Source organism: Sceloporus occidentalis, unplaced genomic scaffold (genome assembly GCF_023333645.1).
Source record: "Sceloporus occidentalis isolate IW3139 unplaced genomic scaffold, rSceOcc1.0.p SCAF_2, whole genome shotgun sequence".
Classification (NCBI taxonomy): Eukaryota; Metazoa; Chordata; class Lepidosauria; order Squamata; family Phrynosomatidae; genus Sceloporus; species Sceloporus occidentalis.
The window spans coordinates 65,369,639-65,389,738 of record NW_028316982.1 but is presented as its reverse complement, the minus strand read 5'-3'; positions in this window follow the sequence as shown (position 1 = coordinate 65,389,738).

Below are 20,100 nucleotides of genomic sequence, written 5' to 3'. Positions count from 1 at the left end.
ATAGACAATATGCTGAAATAAATGTGGACAAAATGGCTCAAACCTCATTTCGGGTCCTATAACATTCTCTGTTGAGATACCCACTCATCTGTTAATGTGCTGTTGTCAATTCAACCAATCAATGAGATTTTTATATCCTTCATGATAACATGTTTTTAGATTGACCTATGAATTCTTCATCAGAAAAAAATATGATTGCAGATCTGAGATGCAAAGTTGGGGTGTATGGAACTATATTTTCCAGATGTGTCTACACTGTAGAAATAATGGAGTTACACCCCACTTTGACTGCCATGGCTCCATCCTACAGAATCCTGGGAATTGTAGTTTTCTGAAGCACCAGCACTCGTTGGCAGAGAAAGCTAAAAACATTATAAAATTACAAAGAGAATGGCTCTACCACACTTAAAATGGTGTCAAACTGCATTATTTCTGCAGTGTAGATGCATTCAGGTTATACAATCTATGTATACTACACACAGAAGTTAAGAGACCAGTTTGCTACCACTTATATGTCATGATCCGGTCCTCTGGGAGGAATTTGCTGCAGCCTCAAAGATATAGGCTTTCGGCTACCTCCCAGAGGGCGTTTTCTGTTGTCGCCCCCAGATTATGGAACGACCTGCTGGACGAGATCCGTCAACTGACATCTTTAGACAGCTTTAAAAAGGCTATCAAGACGGATCTCTTCCAGCAGGCCTTTCCTGGATAGATAATCCCAGCCTCAGGAACCCTCTTCTCATGAGAGTCCCTAAGGTCCTCTCTGGAAATTTGAGTGGAATGCTGCCACAGTTTGCTGTTTTGTTTTTGTCTGTTTTGTAATGGTGTGTATGTGTTATGTTGTTTTAATTTGTTGGTTTTAATTATAATTGATTTAATAACTTTTTAAGGGGGGGAGGGAAGTAGATTTTGATATATATTGTATTGTATTTTATTATTGTTAGCCGCCCCGATTGACCTCAAAGGGGCTGGATATAAATAAATTTTTATTATTATTATATTATTATTATTATTATTATGATCGCATCCTATGAATCCCGGGATTCATAGATAACAGTATTTGGAATGCTGTACTGGAAAGCATTGCTGCACTGTAATGCTAGAATTCTCTAGAAGAGACTTCTATGTACCTCACCAGACTACTAATCCCAGGATTCCACAGCATGGAACCATGACAATTAAAATTGTATATAACTGCTATAAACAGTATAATGCAGATAAACTCATCAACCTTAATTTTAAACTGGCTTAATCCACTCACTTCAGTTGGAATTAATTTGAAATCAAAGCACTCCTTTTTCAACAAACCTTTCTGTATGTCTGTTGTATGTACTCCTGACATACTCGGTCTTTCACCTACTCAAGGGAGCCAACTGCAGAGAATATTCTGGCTTGACCAGTAAAAAGAATGTTGAAAGGCTAGTGCTCAAATCAGCCTCTGAAATCCCATTGGTAATGTTCTCAGATGACAAAGCTACTCCCTTTTTTAGCAAAGGTCTTTTATCAAATGATATAGCACCACATTTTCAATCATTTCCGTAGCACAATGAAGAGAGAAACCCTGTTAGCGTTGTTCTCTGGGGGGGAAAATCATAAAATTCACTGGCTCGGTACACCTAGGGACTAACCCTGGCTTTGAGCTCCCATGAATTTTAGCAGCAGCGAGAGAAATGTAATTCAATCTTTTCAACTTGGGTGATATGTATTCATGTCAGTGGCTTTAAGATAAGGAAAAGACTTTAGCTGAAGAATGAAACTTTTGATGAATAACCCAGAATGCAATGAATAATGTACAAATATTTCTTTCCTCTCAGTCAAAATGATTCTAGATCCTTTTTCATTTTAATCTTTGTCCTCTTCTGCAGATATTTTTATGGTTTAAAAAAGAAGTATAGGGAAAGAACACTTTGGGGGGGGGGGAGATTTGGCTTTTATGAAAATACACCCAGCACTCAAGCATGACCTCATACTTTTTCCCTATTATAGCTTTTAAACATATTTAAAATTGTATCATAGAGTTGGAAGGGTGCTCAACAGTCGTCTAGTCCAACTTATTCCTGCTGAAGGAAATCTTTTCTGACAGCATCCAGCCATTGCTTAAAACCCTCTAGCAAAAGATTAAAACATATATCATAATAAAAACAGATTCTACCTGGCACCCTGTTACAGACATATGGAAGCTAAATCACCTTTATGCTTATTTATTTTTTAATCATTCTGGAGGTTGCTATTCCCTTCCTCCTTCCACAAAGACCAATGCCACACTCCCCAGAACTCACCAGGTTACTGCAATGGCTGACCTCAGTGGTCATTCCATGGCTGATGGAGAATGGAAGGGATTTGGGAGGTCTGGATTATGTTCTCAAAGCCAGATGCAGACCCAAGTGGATCTTCTTGGATGATGTCCTCAATCTGTGTTTGACTGTGGGAATATAACCAGATACTTCTCCTCCTCCCTATCACTCTCTCTCAGCCATGGAATGACCATTGGTCAAAGTGGTTGTGAAGGTAGTAATGGGGAGCCTTAGTAGGATTCTACATGTGGATCTTTTATACTATGCACAACCAGTCTCTGATAACAATAATATTTCCATTTTTTATGCAAAATAGAATACATATTTCAACCTATGGACCTTATCAAATATGGGGGGGTTTGCAGCTCAGATCCACAGTCACTCCTGTTCTAGCAATGCAAAGTGTGATGTTTTTTCACACCAGATCCAGAGTCACTCCTCTCTAGCAATGCGGATTGAGATTAAAACGTCATATTTTTCCACCTGGTTGCCTTTCTGTTGTCCTTCCAAAGCGAGGGGCAAGCTAAGTCAGTTCGATTCCAAGCAATTCACGTGATGCGGATTCAAGCAAAGCAGAGTGAGTGCACATTGTATTACCACACCAGAGCATACTTTGAGGGTTCAACGATTCAAATCAGCACCCTTGGGCATGCTCAGTGGGGCTCTGGACGCTGCCCTCCTTCTCTGCCCCCTCCTTAGCTGTCATCCTTCATCGAGGTCTAGGAGAAGACAGGGGATGATGGGATAGCTCACTGGGGGTCCCTGGGGCCAGGATCGGGATGCAGGAGCAGGCAGGGGATGATGGGATAGCTCTCTGGGGGTCCCTGGGGCCAGGATCGGGATGCAGGAGCAGTCAGGGGATGATGGGTTAGCTCGCTGGGGGTCCCTGGGGCCAGGATCAGGATGCAGGAGCAGTCAGGGGATGATGGGTTAGCTCGCTGAGGGTCCCTGGGGCCAGGATCAGGATGCAGGAGCAGTCAGGGGATGATGGGTTAGCTTGCCGGGGGTCCCCGGGGCCAGGATCGGGATGCAGGAGCAGGCAGAGGATGATGGGATTGGTGGGAGGCTGAAGGCGGGGAGCAGATCAGGGTCTAGGATGACGCAGGGGACGCAGGGGATGATGGGATCGGCTGGTTGGCAGAGAGGAGATGGCATGAAGGAGGAGGAGGGGAATGACGGAGCAGGACGCAGGGGCCAATGGGGAGGCAGACCAAATAGCAGTGCAATTGAAGGCAGCCTGGAAGCGAATTCTCTGAAGTCACTTTTTCCCCGTTTTTACCAGAATGAGGGGTGACTTCAGAAACACTGCTGAAGCAATTCACAAGCAGCTCCCATAGAAATCAATGGCGTCTGATAAAACAGTCCCTTTATGACATGAAACCGCATCATTGGAACTGCAATCACTTCGGAAGTGAGCTGGAACTGAGCCAGAACACCACCAAAATGCTCCATGTGATAAACATGTATGTCTGAAATTTCTGTTTCTCATATTCTTCACAATCTTTTTGGCAAAATATTCACCCATGAATAACCAGTTCCAGCTCTATTTTTCCCTCAGGTATTCCTGGGCAAGTGTTTCCCTGGGTCCTATTTCCCTGAAGATGTCTATCTTCTCCCCACACCTCTGTTTCTGTATACCATTCATTTCTGTCTCCATTTGGAACCAATCTGCATCACCTTCCAGAGAATGGGAACAGGATGCACAAACACTCCCACTCTTTCCCCTAACTGTTTGTACTGCGTGCTTGCTTAGAGAAATCAGGAAGGAAAGCTCAAGGGCCAGGAGGCTAAAAGGATCAACACTGGTTCCCTTAATAGAGATATGGGCCAGGAGGCTAAAAGGATCAACACTGGTTCCCTTAATAGAGGTATGGGTCTTAGATGCCCAGCACTGCAGAGCTCTGATACCAGTCCTGCTAATGACTATTTTAGATGTTCCACTAAACCCATGGCTGCTATCCAAATTAGAAACTGTACATCCAATGCACCTGCCACTTCATAATGTGTAGATGAATTAACCAATATATTGACATTACAATTTTCTACATCTCATGACTTTCCATGCCATGAATGGCTAAACTTGTTTGGAGAACTAAAGTATGGAACATCATGACATCAGGAATTGTTGCTGTTGCATGCCTTCAAGTCATTTCTGCATTATGGAGATCCCAAGTCGAACCTATCATGAGATTTTCATGGCAGAATTTGTTCAGAGGAGTATTGCCTTCCTCTCTGAGCTTGAAAAAGTATGACTTACCTAAGGTCACCCTATGGGTTTCCATGGCTGAGCAGGGATTTGAACTCTAGTCTCCCAGTATCCTCTGGTCTCCCAGTATCCTCAACATTCTGCAACATGTTACTGATGGTTAGGCAAGGGTTATAAAGTTATTTAGTAAAATGTCCAGTTTGTTTACCATTTGTTGTTGTTGTTTGTTACCATGTCAATAGGATGACCCTAAGAGACCTCCAAAACCCCAGTCACCAAAAGTGCTGTTCAGGTTTTGTAAAATAAGGGCCGTAGCTTCCTTTATTGAATCAATCCACTTGTAATGCAGTCTTCCTCTTTTTCTACTGTCTTCCACTTCAGCAAGCATCATTTTATTTTCCAATAACTTATGTCGTATCATGATATATTCAAAGTAAAATAGCCTGAGTTTTGTCATTTTTGCTTCTAGTGAGAGTTCAAGCAGGTTCTACTCCAAGACCCATTAATTTATCTTTTTAGCAGTCCACTGTATTCATAGCACTCTCCTTTAGCTCCACATTTCAAATGAATTGATTTTCTTCCTGTAGGTTTCCTTCACTGTCACTTTTTACAATTATAAATGGAATCCAGAAATACTATGGTAGGGGTGATTCTGACTTTACACTGGAGTATTTTCTGCAGTTGCTTCATAACTGTCTTTTCTAGTCTTTGGGTGCATCTACACTACAGAATTAATTAATTCAACACCACTTTAAATGCTGTGGCTCAATGCTATGAAATTCTGGGATTTTGTTTTGTTGGGTATTTGTTGGGTATTTAGCCTTCTGTGTCAGATAGCTCTGGTACCATAACAAACTACAAATCCCAGGATTCTGTAGGATGCAGCCATGAACATTAAAGTAGTGCCAGACAGCATTAATTCTGAAGTGTACAGCAGCCTGAGGTTTATTTTTATTAGTGATGTGATGAGGTCTCATCACTAAACAAACAGGATATTGGTTTCTTGAGGCATCAGAAAAGTCTTTAACAAGCTGTGAAACTTGGCATCTCCTGGACCAAGGTGTGAGCAAAAGAAGTGAAGGGGCGAGACATTTCAAATGAGACCTTACCAGGGGGTACACATTAATTGATCATTCCCTGTTGTTTTGTTATGATGTTGGCTCTGATGCTGGGGAAGACTCTGATTTCAGCTTGCATGTACAGACAGCCTTTCTAACAACTAAGAAGTAGGTAGTTCAAGGAATATCAATTGGCTCATGTAAAGCACATATGTATCAAAAAGGTGGAAAATGAATCATGAGGTTCTCCAGATGCTGATTAACTGTAACTCCCAGAAGCCACAGCCAGCATTGTCCACAGGTCAGGAATGCTGGGAGCTTCACTCCAACATCTGGATTAGTGCACTTTGCCCATCCCAATCAACTAAATTGATGGGAGTTGTAGTGTTTGTTTGTTTAATGTGAAGTCAAATGCTTCCACGGCCGGCATAGTTTTTGTGCCATGTTCTAGAAGAGTTTTTTTCCTGATGTTTCACCAGCAGCTGTGGCTGGCATCTTCGGAGAATGCTGGCATGGAAGAGAGTGGGGTATATATACTGTTGGTTGAAGGGAGGTGATTTACATGTTAACCTGTGTATTGTTCTGTTGTTGAGTGGCAAGGTCTCAGGGTGTCTATTTAATTAAAAACCCCTCACCCTGGGTGCTTTTCATTTGCATGGGCTGGGTCTTGATTTTGGTGTTTTTCAGGACTGGTAGCCAAATACTGGGCCTGAACAGACAGGGCAAAATAAAGCTGCTTTGGGTCACTTTGGAAGTGTGCTGTTTAAATGACACATGCATCTTAAGAGGTCAGAAGCTGTGCCAATGCTGTGCTTCAGTCCTTAGGACTGGAGTGTGGCTTTGGCATGGCTTCTGGCCTCTTAGGATGCATGCATAATTTAAACAGTAAATCTCCAAACTGACCCAAAACAGCTTTAGTTTGGCCTGTCTGTTCGGGCCCTTTGTTTACTTTAATGGTTTCTTCTTTCCTGTTGAAGTTGTCCAGGTGCTTGTGGATTTCAGTGGCTTCCCTGTGCATTCGGACCTGATCGTTGTTGGCTTGGTACAAAATTTCAGTGTTTTCAAATAGCATTTTATGCTCACGATGGTTTAAAATGTATTCTTCTATTGCTGATTTTTCTGGCTGACACAGTCTGCAGTGTCTCTAAGTGTTCCTTGATTCATGTCTGAACACTGTGTTTGGTGGTCCCTATGTAGACTTGTCTGCAACTGCATGGTATATGGTAAACTCTTGTGGCCATGAGAGGGTCTCTCCTGTCCTTCACTGAGCACAGCATTTGCTGGATTTTCTGTCAGGGATGATGGGAGTTGTAGCTCTTCACCTCTGGCTCGAACTCACCACCTTGTTACGCACCGGCGCTGACCAGTTTTGGTCAGTGGTTAAAGCTTTGCTCTAAAGCAGCAGAGTTACAGAGAATAGGCTGAAGACCCTGACAAACTCTCCAAGCCTTCTCACTCTTGCTTCCACAGAAGTCTTCACACTTCTTCAGGATCCAGCTGGCTCTTGTATCTTCACCCAAGACACCAGACAACTCAGTAGTCTTATATAAAAGATCTACTTTATTCTACTATATACAGCTCCAAAACTATCCAACACAACTCCAATACAACTCCTCACTACTATCCACTACTACCCACAAAATACATTAGGATTCATAGCCATTATTATAGTCCTTGGATCATACCACCCACTCTTGTCAGTATCCACCCAGTGGGCGTGTACATCCACTCTCATTGGTTCTCTTGTTTCTACCCAGAATTACTGATTTCATCATCTCAGCCTTGTCCACTTAACAATTCTCAGGTGTGTTCAATTATCCACTTTACATTTCTGTCCTTGGCATTCAGGACTTGTTAATTCCATTACCTTACACACCTGTGTGGCTCTTAATTGCTTCTGCTGAGTCACCCTGACTCTCACATACATGTTTTATTGCATTCACTGTATATCCCATGTTGCATTTTCCTTAACATTTTCTTGGTTGGTTTATAAACCATTTGGAGGTTGTGTTTCCTCACCACTTTCCCTATTCTGTCTGTGACTCCTTTGATATATGGTAAAAATACCCTCTTTGGGTGGTTGTTTGTGTTCACTTCTATGAGTTTGTTTGTTTGTTTTGAATGGTCTTCCCACCTAATCTCTTTCTCCTTCTCACCTAATTCTAAGGAAGCTGTTTCTATACTAAACCATTATCTGCAGTCAGTAATGGACTGTGTGAAGGTGAACAAACTGAAACTTAATCCAGACAAGAAAGAGATGCTTCTGGTCATTCAAAAAAAAGATCAGGAAATAGGGATTTAACTTGTGCTAGCTGGTATTACATTCCCCCTGAAATCTCAGGTTCACAGTTTTAACATACTCCTGCATTCAGATCTGAACCTGGATGTCTAGATGGCTAGGACTATGTTTGCACAGTTAAAATTAGTTCACTAGCTAGGACTACTTCTTGCGACATCAGATCTGACTGAATACAGTGACACATGTCTTGATTACATCCCCTTTGTATTACTGTAACACACTGTACATGGACTGCCTTTGGAATTGGGAAATTTCAGCTTCCTTCATTCATGAATCTCACATTTCATGATCTTATTATATATACATCATTCAACACTGAACTTTCGTCTCACATCTAGGGATGTCACCAAATGGAAATCCCTTTTGCTTGAGTCCAATTGCATCATTATACATAGCTCTGTCTTGACCTTTCCTTTGCACTTCATGGTAACCAGTTGAGTGCCTTTGGATATGAGTGTCTTCTCTTCCAGAACTATTATTTGCTTCACTTTAGACTGGCTCATCATTTTCAAGGTAGAATGCTACAGTAATAGTTTACCATTGAATTCTTCTAGGTATTGCTAACAAAAACCAATACAAGTGCCACATGCATTATCTGAGTGATCATCTTCCATTCTCACTGCAGCTGCTTTTGCCTAAAAGCTTCATCTCACTGTGTTAAGGTGTTTGGCATATTTAGTCTAGTAGACTCCTATTTGATGTGGGAGACCCTACCAGAACTTCTGCCACCACCAGCATAACTTTGTGCCTCCTGAGAGCATGCAATCCCACCCTTGTGAATATCTAGGGTCATCTTTGGTTGTTTCCAAAATTACACCTTTTCTTGAGTCCCGTGTTAAATTTTGTCACGGTCCAGTCATCATGATGGTTTGTTACCATTCTGTTTAGCACAGTTAGCATTGCTTCTGCACCTTTCCCCACATTCTGACATCTACCGTATTTTGAACACTGTAAGGAAATGGATTGTTTGTCCTGGGCCAAAAAAAAATTCACAAAGGAATGCAGATTATTAATTATAGGGTATTAAAGGACACTATTTTTTACAAACAGAGAGAAAATGGATGTCAAGTAACACCATTTCCCCCCACAAGTCATATTAAGTGACAAGACTAGTTCTGTACTTGCATAGGTTCTGGCTGCATTTAGGCAGTCTTCTGAAGGTATGCAAATCCATTCAAATAACATTAAGCACTTAAATTTTAATCACTTAAAGGGACAGCACTTTTATCTGTGCTTCACTCTATACAGCTTTCCTCAGCCTTAGGAAATCTCTAATTAGGAATCACAGAGCATAACCAAGTTAGCCACCTCGTGAAGTGCAACACAGTGAACCATAGAACACAGAGCCCCTACTTTCCCCACGTTTGCAAAGCAGATGAATTTGACAGGTTGGAAATGAGGAACCATGCCTAGCGAAGCAGTGCAAACTGACAGAGATGGATTAATTTCTCCACACCTGTTTGTTATAAAAGGCCCAGTCATACCAAGGGGCAGACTGACTCTTTTGCGATAATATAGGATCAAACTAAATGCTGTACCAGCGGGAGAGAGAGAGAAAAACCCTGAATGGTTTCTGAAGAAGCAGGATGGTTTTAAAGCAGGAGGCAGATGAAGATCTTGGAAAGATGTATTATTTTTTCTTTCTATAGTTCCCAGAAACCTTCAACTACCATGGTCAAATATAATGTAGTTAGAAATAGGAGAATCAAGTGACAATAGGAGTAAGCCTGAAGGAAGGAGACTCCGCCCTCCACAACTGCCATCTGCCGGCCTGAGAGGGAGTTCGCCAGGCAAGTCCAGTTCCATCAGGGCTAAGCCTGAAGGAAGGAGACTCCGCCCTCCACAACTGCCATCTGCCGGCCTGAGAGGGAGTTCGCCAGGCAAGTCCAGCTCCATCAGGACTAAGCCTGAAGGAAGGAGACTCCGCCCTCCACAACTGCCATCTGTCGGCCTGGGAGGGAGTTCGCCAGGCAAGTCCAGCTCCATCAGGACTAAGCCTGAAGGAAGGAGACTCCGCCCTCCACAACTGCCATCTGCCGGCCTGAGAGGGAGTTCTCCAGGCAAGTCCAGCTCCATCAGGACTAAGCCTGAAGGAAGGAGACTCCGCCCTCCACAACTGCCATCTGCCGGCCTGAGAGGGAGTTCGCCAGGCAAGTCCAGCTCCATCAGGACTAAGCCTGAAGGAAGGAGACTCCGCCCTCCACAACTGCCATCTGCCGGCCTGAGAGGGAGTTCGCCAGGCAAGTCCAGCTCCATCAGGACTAAGCCTGAAGGAAGGAGACTCCGCCCTCCACAACTGCCATCTGCCGGCCTGAGAGGGAGTTCGCCAGGCAAGTCCAGCTCCATCAGGACTAAGCCTGAAGGAAGGAGACTCCGCCCTCCACAACTGCCATCTGCCGGCCTGAGAGGGAGTTCGCCAGGCAAGTCCAGCTCCATCAGGACTAAGCCTGAAGGAAGGAGACTCCGCCCTCCACAACTGCCATCTGCCGGCCTGAGAGGGAGTTCGCCAGGCAAGTCCAGCTCCATCAGGACTAAGCCTGGAAGAAGGAAGAGCCCTCCCTTCAATCCATCTGCCTTGGTCCAGGCCTTAGAGGGAGAGAAGAACCACTGGACCTCATCCCCTTTCCATCCATCATTCCCTTCTCCTTTTGTTTCGTGTCTTTTAGATTGTAAGCCTGAGGGCAGGGAACTGTCTGATTAAAAATAATAATTGTAAGCCGCCCTGAGAGCCATTAGGGCTGAAGGGCGGGATATAAATACCTAAATAAATAAATAAATAAATAAATACTAAAAAATCAAAAATTGAATCTACAAATACTACCACTTCTTAACACATTTGTTCTATCTGGAAGAACTCAATAACAGCCTGGACTGATAGCATACCAGGGCAAAGGAAGGGCATATGAGCAAGGGCTGTTTAATGCTAATCCCTCAGTAACATTTTAGCTCCAATGCAGCCTCATACTGCTCCTTTTTACCCATTCTGGCTGGGAGATCCTGATATTTAGAATCCAATGCTGGGATTCAGTATCAGCTACTTAGTCATCACCATATCTTAAATTTCTGATGTTCCTTCCTCCTATTTTCACTCCTCATTCTTCTGAGTCTAGTTCAGCTCTTCTTATGATATTTTCTCCATACAAGTTAACAAATAGGATGATAAAAAGCAGGCAATAGTTTGACGACACTGAAATAGTTCAAGATTTTCTATACTTTGTCTCAGTCTTCAGTCAGAATGGAGAGTGCAGTCAAGAAAAAAAGACTAGGATTTGGAAGGGCAGCCATAAAGGAGCTAGGCAAGTCCCTCAAATGTAAAGATATATCATTGAATAGCAAAGTCACGATTTTCCATGCCATTGTATTTCCAGTTTCTATGTATGGTTGTTAAAGCTGGCACTGAAGAAAGCTATTTGGAAGAAAATCAACTCATTTGAAATGTGGTGCTGGACAAGACAGAGGTGCAAGACAACACAAATGAATGGGTATTAGAGCAAATCAAGCCTGAACTTCTCCTAGAAGCCAAGATGACTAAACTGAGACTGTTGGATTTTGGACATATCATGAGAAGACATGATCCATTAGAAAAGACAATGATGCTTGGTAAGGCAAACAGCAGTAGGAAACAGGAGACCACATGACAGGTGGATAGACTCAATGAAGGAAGCCAAACCTGTGTTGGTAATGGCATTCCTTGCAGGTGTCTCATTCATGGAGTTACTGTAAGTAAAAGTTGATATGATGGCAATTAACAACAGTGACAACAAAAACATCTCCCAGGATGAAACCTCCTGCCAGTTACCAATGTTGAATCACAATAAAAAAAGCAATTGAGACATAAAACAGATTAAAATCACAAACAAGGTCCCTTCAATAGAAGGAGTTGCATCCCCTTCCACAGCAACTCACCTTAATTGTCAAACACTTGCCTGAAAATGTTTTTGCCTGCTTATAGTTTGAGTTTTGAAACTTAACAACGTCTGACTGGATAGAAGCTTAATTGCATGCATGCTCGTGTATTTTAATTTCAATTTAAGAGACAAAAGCTACTAGCATGAAAATGAGGCAATCATGTTGCTAAATTTCAAAATGGCTGTAATTAAAACAGTTGAAATGTAGTTTCAGAATGTATTCTTAGGGCTATCAATAGATTAAATGGTTTTGAGTCTATTAAGCACCTTGCTTTTCAGCTGAGCAATTGATTCATTAAGCAATTAAATAATCCCAGTTTTTCATTATATGTGAATTTTTGCTTCTCTTCTATAATAATAACTGTCCCTCATCCAAGGAGAGAAAATGGGTGAGAAAATTATCTTGAGTTTCTTGATGTCTCCCTTTTTTACCAGCTCTATTGCTTAGCTAATATTTTGAATCTACTCTGACCTCTTCACAACCACTGTGGCTTTAGTCCACTGAGAATTTCTTGCAGTTGTATGACAGCTCCTGAGATTTAGGGACAGTGCCTGGTGATGTCATGAGGCATACCCTGGTGGTGCCATTTTTATTATTTACCCTCATATCCAGGCTGTCTTCTACTGAGAATTGAAGACACTGTAGATGGCTCTTTTCTTCCCTAATTTAGCTTTACAACCCAGTGGATATGTCAGGCTGAGAAACAGTGAGTGACCTAAAGTCCCCCAGTAAGTTTTATGGATCTCCCATGTCCCAATACAACTTTTTAATCACTATATAACAACTTCAAACAACTGTAAAAAGTGCTGCCAATCCTGAGGATAGGTGGCTGGCAGAGACTCTCAGAGCATTCAGTGTCTTTCCCCTTCTATTCTTTAAAGCTGGTATAGTTGGCCCTTCTTATACACGGATTTTTAATACATGGATTCAAGCATCCACAGTTTGAAAATGTTCAAAAAAAGTATAAATTTCAAATATCAAACTTTGATTTTCAATTTTTATAAGGGATATCATTCTGCTATGTCATTATATTTAATGGGACTTGAGCATTCACAGATTTTGTTATCCATGGGGGAACCCAACCCCAGCGTGTAACAAGGGTCCACTGTACATGTAGGACTCAGCAACTGATCTGGGTTATTCTTACTTTCTTCCCTTCTTCTTTGTTGCCTCATCAGTCTCATCATATAGAAATATGCAGCAGTGTTTGCAAGAGTTGCTCTACCACTGTGCATATAGTGGGAGAGAGGGAAGCAGAGGAAGGATAGGAGGACACTGTACTTGCTCCCTTCTGTTCTCTGTACAAAACTGGGCCCATAAAAGTGTAATGACTTTTCTTGTCACAGTCAATGCTGCCATTTTACATTTAAATACATATACTACAATGGCCATGAGGTATGCACATGCATATAACAACATCCCAGAAGAATGTGCCCTGTATTGAAACATTTGGAATAAGTAAATCAGTTTGTAATGACTAAGTACAAGCTGGTCTCCTGATAGTGCCATATGTCAGCATTAACTGAATTTTTCTTATCATTACAGAGGGTAGAATTCACCACCTGCCCCATGTAATTACCAAAGCCCTAGCAAGATCCACTTGCCTCTTGCAGGCAGTCCCACCCATGACCACTTACTGGTTCGCAGAGTGCAGGGGCATCAAGAAAGCATCTGGCCATCTCCCTACAGCTAGATGAAGAATTGCCCTCCAGATCCTCATGAGGATCCTACAGAGATCTCAGAGAATACTGTTGTTGTGCATCTGGATAGGGTGATGCTTCTTCAATGCCTCACTCACTAAATGAGCATGGAGCACTGGAGAACCATGGGGGCTGCAAGAAGAATCCTGTGGGAGAGGAGAGATACACAGCAGTTCTGCCTGGGTTATGTCCCCCAGTCTAGAGTCTCAGCCAAGTTAAAGATACATTCCTGAATGTCTGAAGTTAACAGTATAGGTTTTGTGGTGTTCATCTAAACTGGCCAGAATGCTGCAGAGAATTCTGGCCACAGAAACTATCAGATTCCCCCCCCCCCTCCCTCTGTACTTCATAGCAATGCCAGGCGGCTGTCTGCCTACATATGTGTTCCATTGCATTATACCTAGTGCCGCTGCCACTCGTGCTAGTCATTCACCCTGAGGTCAGAAATGAGGTGTCCAGCATCTATCATATGGCTGGGCACCTCGTTGTGACCTCAGAGGGATTGATTTGCACCAGGAGTAGCAGCATGAGGCAACACAGTGAGATGTATGTGACAAACAGCTTCCTGGCATCACTTACTCCAGTCAGGGATTTGTAGACAGGTTGCCAAGAGAACTGGGAGGGTGGGGGACTGTGTCATTTGACCCATGTAGACAAGCCCTTTGTCACATGTTTAAGACATATCAGCAAGAATTGACCGTGACACCTGATAGAACTTGAGTTCCTCAAGTCATCCTGTTTGTATATTAAGGCTGAGTTAGACTCAGATACTTGGCCACCATTTTTGCTGGGAGAATGGAGGCATTTTGTCAGCTGTTCCTTATTTGCCACACCATGAATCTTACCACCACTGCACATGTCTTTAGTAAACCTTGGATTGATTGCTGCATGATAAATTTTCTAGAAATCTAAAAATGTAGAGATTGTGCAGGTCCATGAAAGAAAAAAAAAATCCAAAATCCAGTCAGGCAATTCCAACAGAAATGCCATGAAAGTATGCAAGTTTTCAATTTAGCAACTAGAGTTCGAACTTTCGAATTAAAACTGCAAGATCTATTTTGGAGCAAGCATACTTTTGTAGTATCTTGGTTAGTCCTAATCAAGGTATTACCTGGCTGTGGAATTTTAGAACTGTATGTATTGCAGAATGTGAGTGGCTGGTACTGTAGTTATTAAATTTGGTGCAGATTGTTTTTATAGAGGCATGGAGGCAAGCTACTGGCTTTGGCCTTTAAGATTCTAAATGATCTATCCCCGTTCCCCCTTCCCTTACCGCCTGTTAAGACTGGCTTGCAAAGGTCTTCAGGATTAGTTAGTCCTGCTGAACAAGAACCTATTAGTGATGGCAAGGCCCAGACACCATTTCTTTAAGATCCGAACAAACTTGGAACAGGAGCCTATCCCCACAGGCATTTCTGACCACAATCCCATTCCATTTATGCAATCTTATGGAATATGAAAGGAAAATTCCATTTTTCTTTCCAAATTTATGTTATATGCCTCTCCAACATTGTACTGTAACTCATGAGGCATCTTCAAAACATCAGATTACCTCACATCCTTATTTATTATTTTGCATTTCAGAACATCCTGTCTGGGGAAAAATGCTAAAAGCTTGGATAACTATTTTGCAATATTTTGGTTGTTCCTGATAAAAGTCTTAGGCTGTTAATATCTTCTTTTCTTTTCTTTCTTTCTTTCTTTCTTTCTTTCTTTCTTTCTTTGATATACTAATGGCTCAACTTAACTGCATATAATTTATTCACAGTACAATTCACTTTGAAATCCCCCCCTTTTTTTTCTTTGCCTTTTCATTGCAAAATCATGCATTATGTAGCTCCATGCGTGTAAATGTTTGTTCTCATACTTGGGGCTGGTAAATTCCAACAGCAGCTCGATTCCAGAATCAATGTCCTTCATTTCTGTACTAATTGTCACTCTCAACAGCTGTTTCTTCTTCCTGTAGCTGCACTAGGAACAATGGAACTGGTAGTTCTTGAAAGAAAATCACGTACGGAAGCTTACATTTCTCTGCCTTTCCACCTACAAGCCATAGTTCAACTGTACAAGTACATTGTATAGAAATATTTGATATTTCTATTAAGCAGAGTGTAGCATGGATAGTGCGCCATGATCCTGTGGTACAAACAGTAGAAATTATTCTGGATGTTTATGTTTATTATGCCAGGAAATCCATCTTAGGACAATAAAGGAGAGAGACAAAACAAAGTGACCTATACTTAGGGTTGCCATCCCTGAGGACCTCCAACCGGGAAAAATGTAGGACAAGGTTTAAAAATGTAGGACCTTTTTTCCCCCATGGCAAAAAAAAGGTCCTACATTTTTAAACCTTGTCCAAGGCCTTGCTGGGGCCTGGGAGACAGCATCTCCCAAGGCCCAGCCAGGCCTCGGAGGACTCCGCGATCACGAAGCTGCATCCAGGGCCTGGCTGGGGCCTGGGAGACAGCGTCTCCCAAGCCCCGGCCAGGCCTCGGAGGACTCCGCGATCGCGGAGCCGCCTCCAGAGCCTTGCTGGGAGGGGGAATCCCAGGGGCGGGGCCAAACCGGGGCGGGACCATGAGGACCCGCCTCAAACCAGGAAAGTCCTGCCCCCAGGCGGGATATGGCAACCCTACCTATACTTGATTAGAAGAGTCACTAAAAATTGACTCTTGTGTGAATGTGAACTAGCATCCATTGTTGGGGCTGAAGTCTTATGGATGCTCCTTCCAGGTTAAAAAAAAAAATTAAAAGACTAGCTAATTTCTTAGGAGAAGGGGGAAGTGACATATACATTTAAAAGGAAGAAAAGTGTTCATCATACAGATCAAAGAAAGCTAAAAACAAAGGCTGGAATTATCTAGATGCCCCTCCCTCACTAATCATTATATATGAGAGTTGGTGCCTCTTTGCTTCCAACACATGGCTTCTGTTTTGAGATGAGCTTGAACAGGTGATTCACTGGTCTGCTTAATGCTGATTCTGGTTACCCTTCCACATTTCACGGGATTTGGACAACAGGTATTTAGATAACAGGAAAGTAAGTTTTCCTAATCACCATCCCTCAACATAGTCCATAGCCTAGAATCATTATGTAAAAGACTAGCATGTTGGCAGTAGTTGTTACTCTTTTCTAGCTTGCTAGTTTTAATATAAGTAGTGGACTTGGGGCAATAGACTAAATTAGCATCCCTTTATTGCATTTTTACATTTTATTTATTTATTTATTTAAAAAAATACACGTAGAAAAAATGACAAAAATGGCCAATTTTTTTTTTACAGAACCTAAACTATCATCTCAAAATAACATTTGGGGAATAATTAAATATTATTCATCTGTCCCCATTGCCATGATAGCATTGTAAACAGAAAACCACTAATGGCATTACCATTTATTACTCCAAAAAGTAGCATTGCAGGAAATGTCAACGGACATTTGGGAATTACAAAGGCATAAGTTCTATATTTATGGTCTATCACAGGGGTAGGCAACCTGCGGCCCGCGGGCCGGATGCGGCCCGGCAAGGCCTTGGGACCGGCTCCAGCCCAGTCCTGCCGCCGATTGCCGCTGGGGCCTTTGGGGGGTAATTGTCTAGAGAAGCCTCAGAAACATGCATTTATATTAACAGTTTTTAAAAAATCAGCAAATTTTGTTGTGCGTCCTCCATTTTTTTTAAAAAAAGTGTCTTCCATTTGAAAATTTTGTCCTACATTTGTCCTGGTTTATTTATATATTTATTTTTTTAAAAAATTATTTATTTATTTATTTATTTATTGGCTTTGGCCCCCCAGTTGTCTGAGGGACAGCAACCCGGCCCCCGGCTCAAAAAGATTGCCTACCCCTGGTCTATCACTTTTAAGGTTGTTTCATGGGTCAGAACTCTATTCCAAACATCTACTTAGATGGAAGAAGTAATATTGAAAAAGAGAGATGTAAAAATAAAATTATGGTTAACCACTGTGCTCTATAGTTGAGATACTATTTGAGACAAAGAAATTACATGTTGAATCAGAAGACTAGAAACATAAGCAAATCGCATTTTATGAAATCAGAGAGATGAAGGAAGTATATATGGATTATAATTTTATGTATGTGTTATGAATGTCCATAATAATATAGACATTTAAGTTTATGTAGGTCTTTAATTGTTGTTGCTTTATTTGTTTTTTCTTGTTATGTTTACAGTTTTGTCACCTTGGCCTCAGAGGGAGCGATCAGGCAGACCCAGCAACATCAGGGACTGCCTGAAGGACGAGGCCCCTCCCTTCTCAACTGTCACCTTGGCCTCAGAGGGAGCGATCAGGCACACCCAGCAACTTCAGGGACTTCCTGAAGGAAGAGGCCCCTCCCTCCTCAACTGTCATCTTGGCCTCAGAGGGAGCGATCAGGCAGACCCAGCAACTTCAGGGACTTCCTGAAGGAAGAGGCCCCTCCCTCCTCAACTGTCATCTTGGCCTCAGAGGGAGCGATCAGGCAGACCCAGCAACTTCAGGGACTTCCTGAAGGAAGAGGCCCCTCCCTCCTCAACTGTCATCTTGGCCTCAGAGGGAGCGATCAGGCAGACCCAGCAACTTCAGGGACTGCCTGAAGGAAGAGGCCCCTCCCTCCTCAACTGTCACCTTGGCCTCAGAGGGAGTGATCAGGCAGATCCAGCAACTTCAGGGACTGCCTGAAGGAAAAGGCCCCTCCCTCCTCAACTGTCATCTTGGCCTCACAGGGAGCGATCAGGCAGACCCAGCAACATCAGGGACTGCCTGAAGGACGAGACTTCTCCCTCCTTTAACTGTCACCTTGTATTTGTATTGTATTCAATTTTTACTGTACACCGCTATGATCATTGCGGAATAGCGGTCTATAAATAAAATGTATTATTATTATTATTATTATTATTATTATTATTATTAAAATGATAAAAATAAAAATTTAAAAAGAATTCTATTCCAACCACACAATGACCAAATCACCATTAGTGGATATTAATGGTCCCCTTGCCCCCCCCCCAACAACAACAACAACAACAACACAGCCACTTCTGTGTAGCTGGAGAGCAGGTAGATTATTGGGGATGCAACCAGCCCTTTTCTTCTATCCTCAGACAGGCAGCTACAGGGATTTATTGAGAGTTCCTGCATGGCAGGAGGTTGGAGGTCCAACCCCCTGCCATGCAGGAAATCAGAATCAAAGCATCCCTGACAGATGACCATCCAGCCTCTGTTTGAAGACCTCTAAGGTAGGAGACTCCACTACACTCCGAGGGAGTGTGTTCCACTGTCGAACAGCCCTTACTGTCAGGAAGTTCCTCCTAATGTTGAGGTGGAATCTCTTTTCCTGGAGCTTGCATCCATTTCTCCGGGTCCTAGTCTCTGGAGCAGCAGAAAACAAGCTTGCTCCCTCCTCAATATGACATCCCTTCAAATATTTAAACAGGGCTATCATATCACCTCTTAACTTTCTCTTCTCCAGGCTAAACATCCCCAGCTCCCTAAGTCGTTCCTCATAGGGCATGGTTTCCAGACCTTTCACCATTTTAGTCGCCCTCCTTTGGACACGCTCCAGTTTCTCAATGTCCTTTTTTAATTGTGGTGCCCAGAACTGGACACAGTATTCCAGGTGGGGCCTGACCAAGGCAGAATAGAGTGGCACTATTACTTCCCTTGATCTAGACACTATAGTTCTATTAATGCAGCCTAGAATCGCATCGGCCTTGTTAGCTGCCGCATCACACTGTTGACTCATGTTCAACTTATGGTCTACTTGGACTCCTAGATCTCTTTCACATGTAGTTTCATTATTCAGATAAATAAATTAACTTGAGTGGAAGCTAGTAAGGATCTGTGATGGGATGGGTAGAGATAGGGAGATAAAACTGTGCGATCTTGTTGAAATGCTTCATTGCACCATTGTTTGCTGGCAGGATGGGGCTGGTCACAACATTCTACAGGGAATCCTGTACACCAGCACCACAGATCTCCATCACTTGGGACAGCTGACTGGTGTTTAATCTGGGTTTCTAGGATCACATCTGGTGCAGGATGTTAGTCATTGTTTCTATCATTTGTTTGAGGTGGTTCAATTATTTATTATGGTCCTGTTTTTTCTCACTGCCTCACTCATTTTCTTGGCAGTCCTAATCTTGATTCCTGGAAATATAGCATTGGTTTGGATTGAACCTATTTGGAGCCAGGATTGGCTGCTGTTTTGAATATGAATTGGCTCTCTTCTCCCTAGCAACAGCTAGATTAGTGAAATTATGCTGGCTCATTCATATTCAATGCTAAACCCCACTTAAGACCTATATAATTGAGCCTGCAAGCCTCAAGCATTTTGCCTCTCTTCAAATACATGCATTAAGACAATACTGGAACTATCTGCTTCCTGGTTTATGCCTAAATTTGTCATTACACATGGACTGGTATCTGCAATTTGTTAAGCCCAGAAATATTCTTGCCTATGAACATGAGGACAGTATAAGTAGAGTACATCCTACACGATGTAGTATGTGCTCTACCTATACTCGGGCACTACATGAAATAACAGGCAAACCCACTTGTCATAGTAAATGACATATCCTCCAACTGCCCCAATTTGGCAGGGACAATCCTCATTAATTTTCTATCATCCCACTTTTTCTAC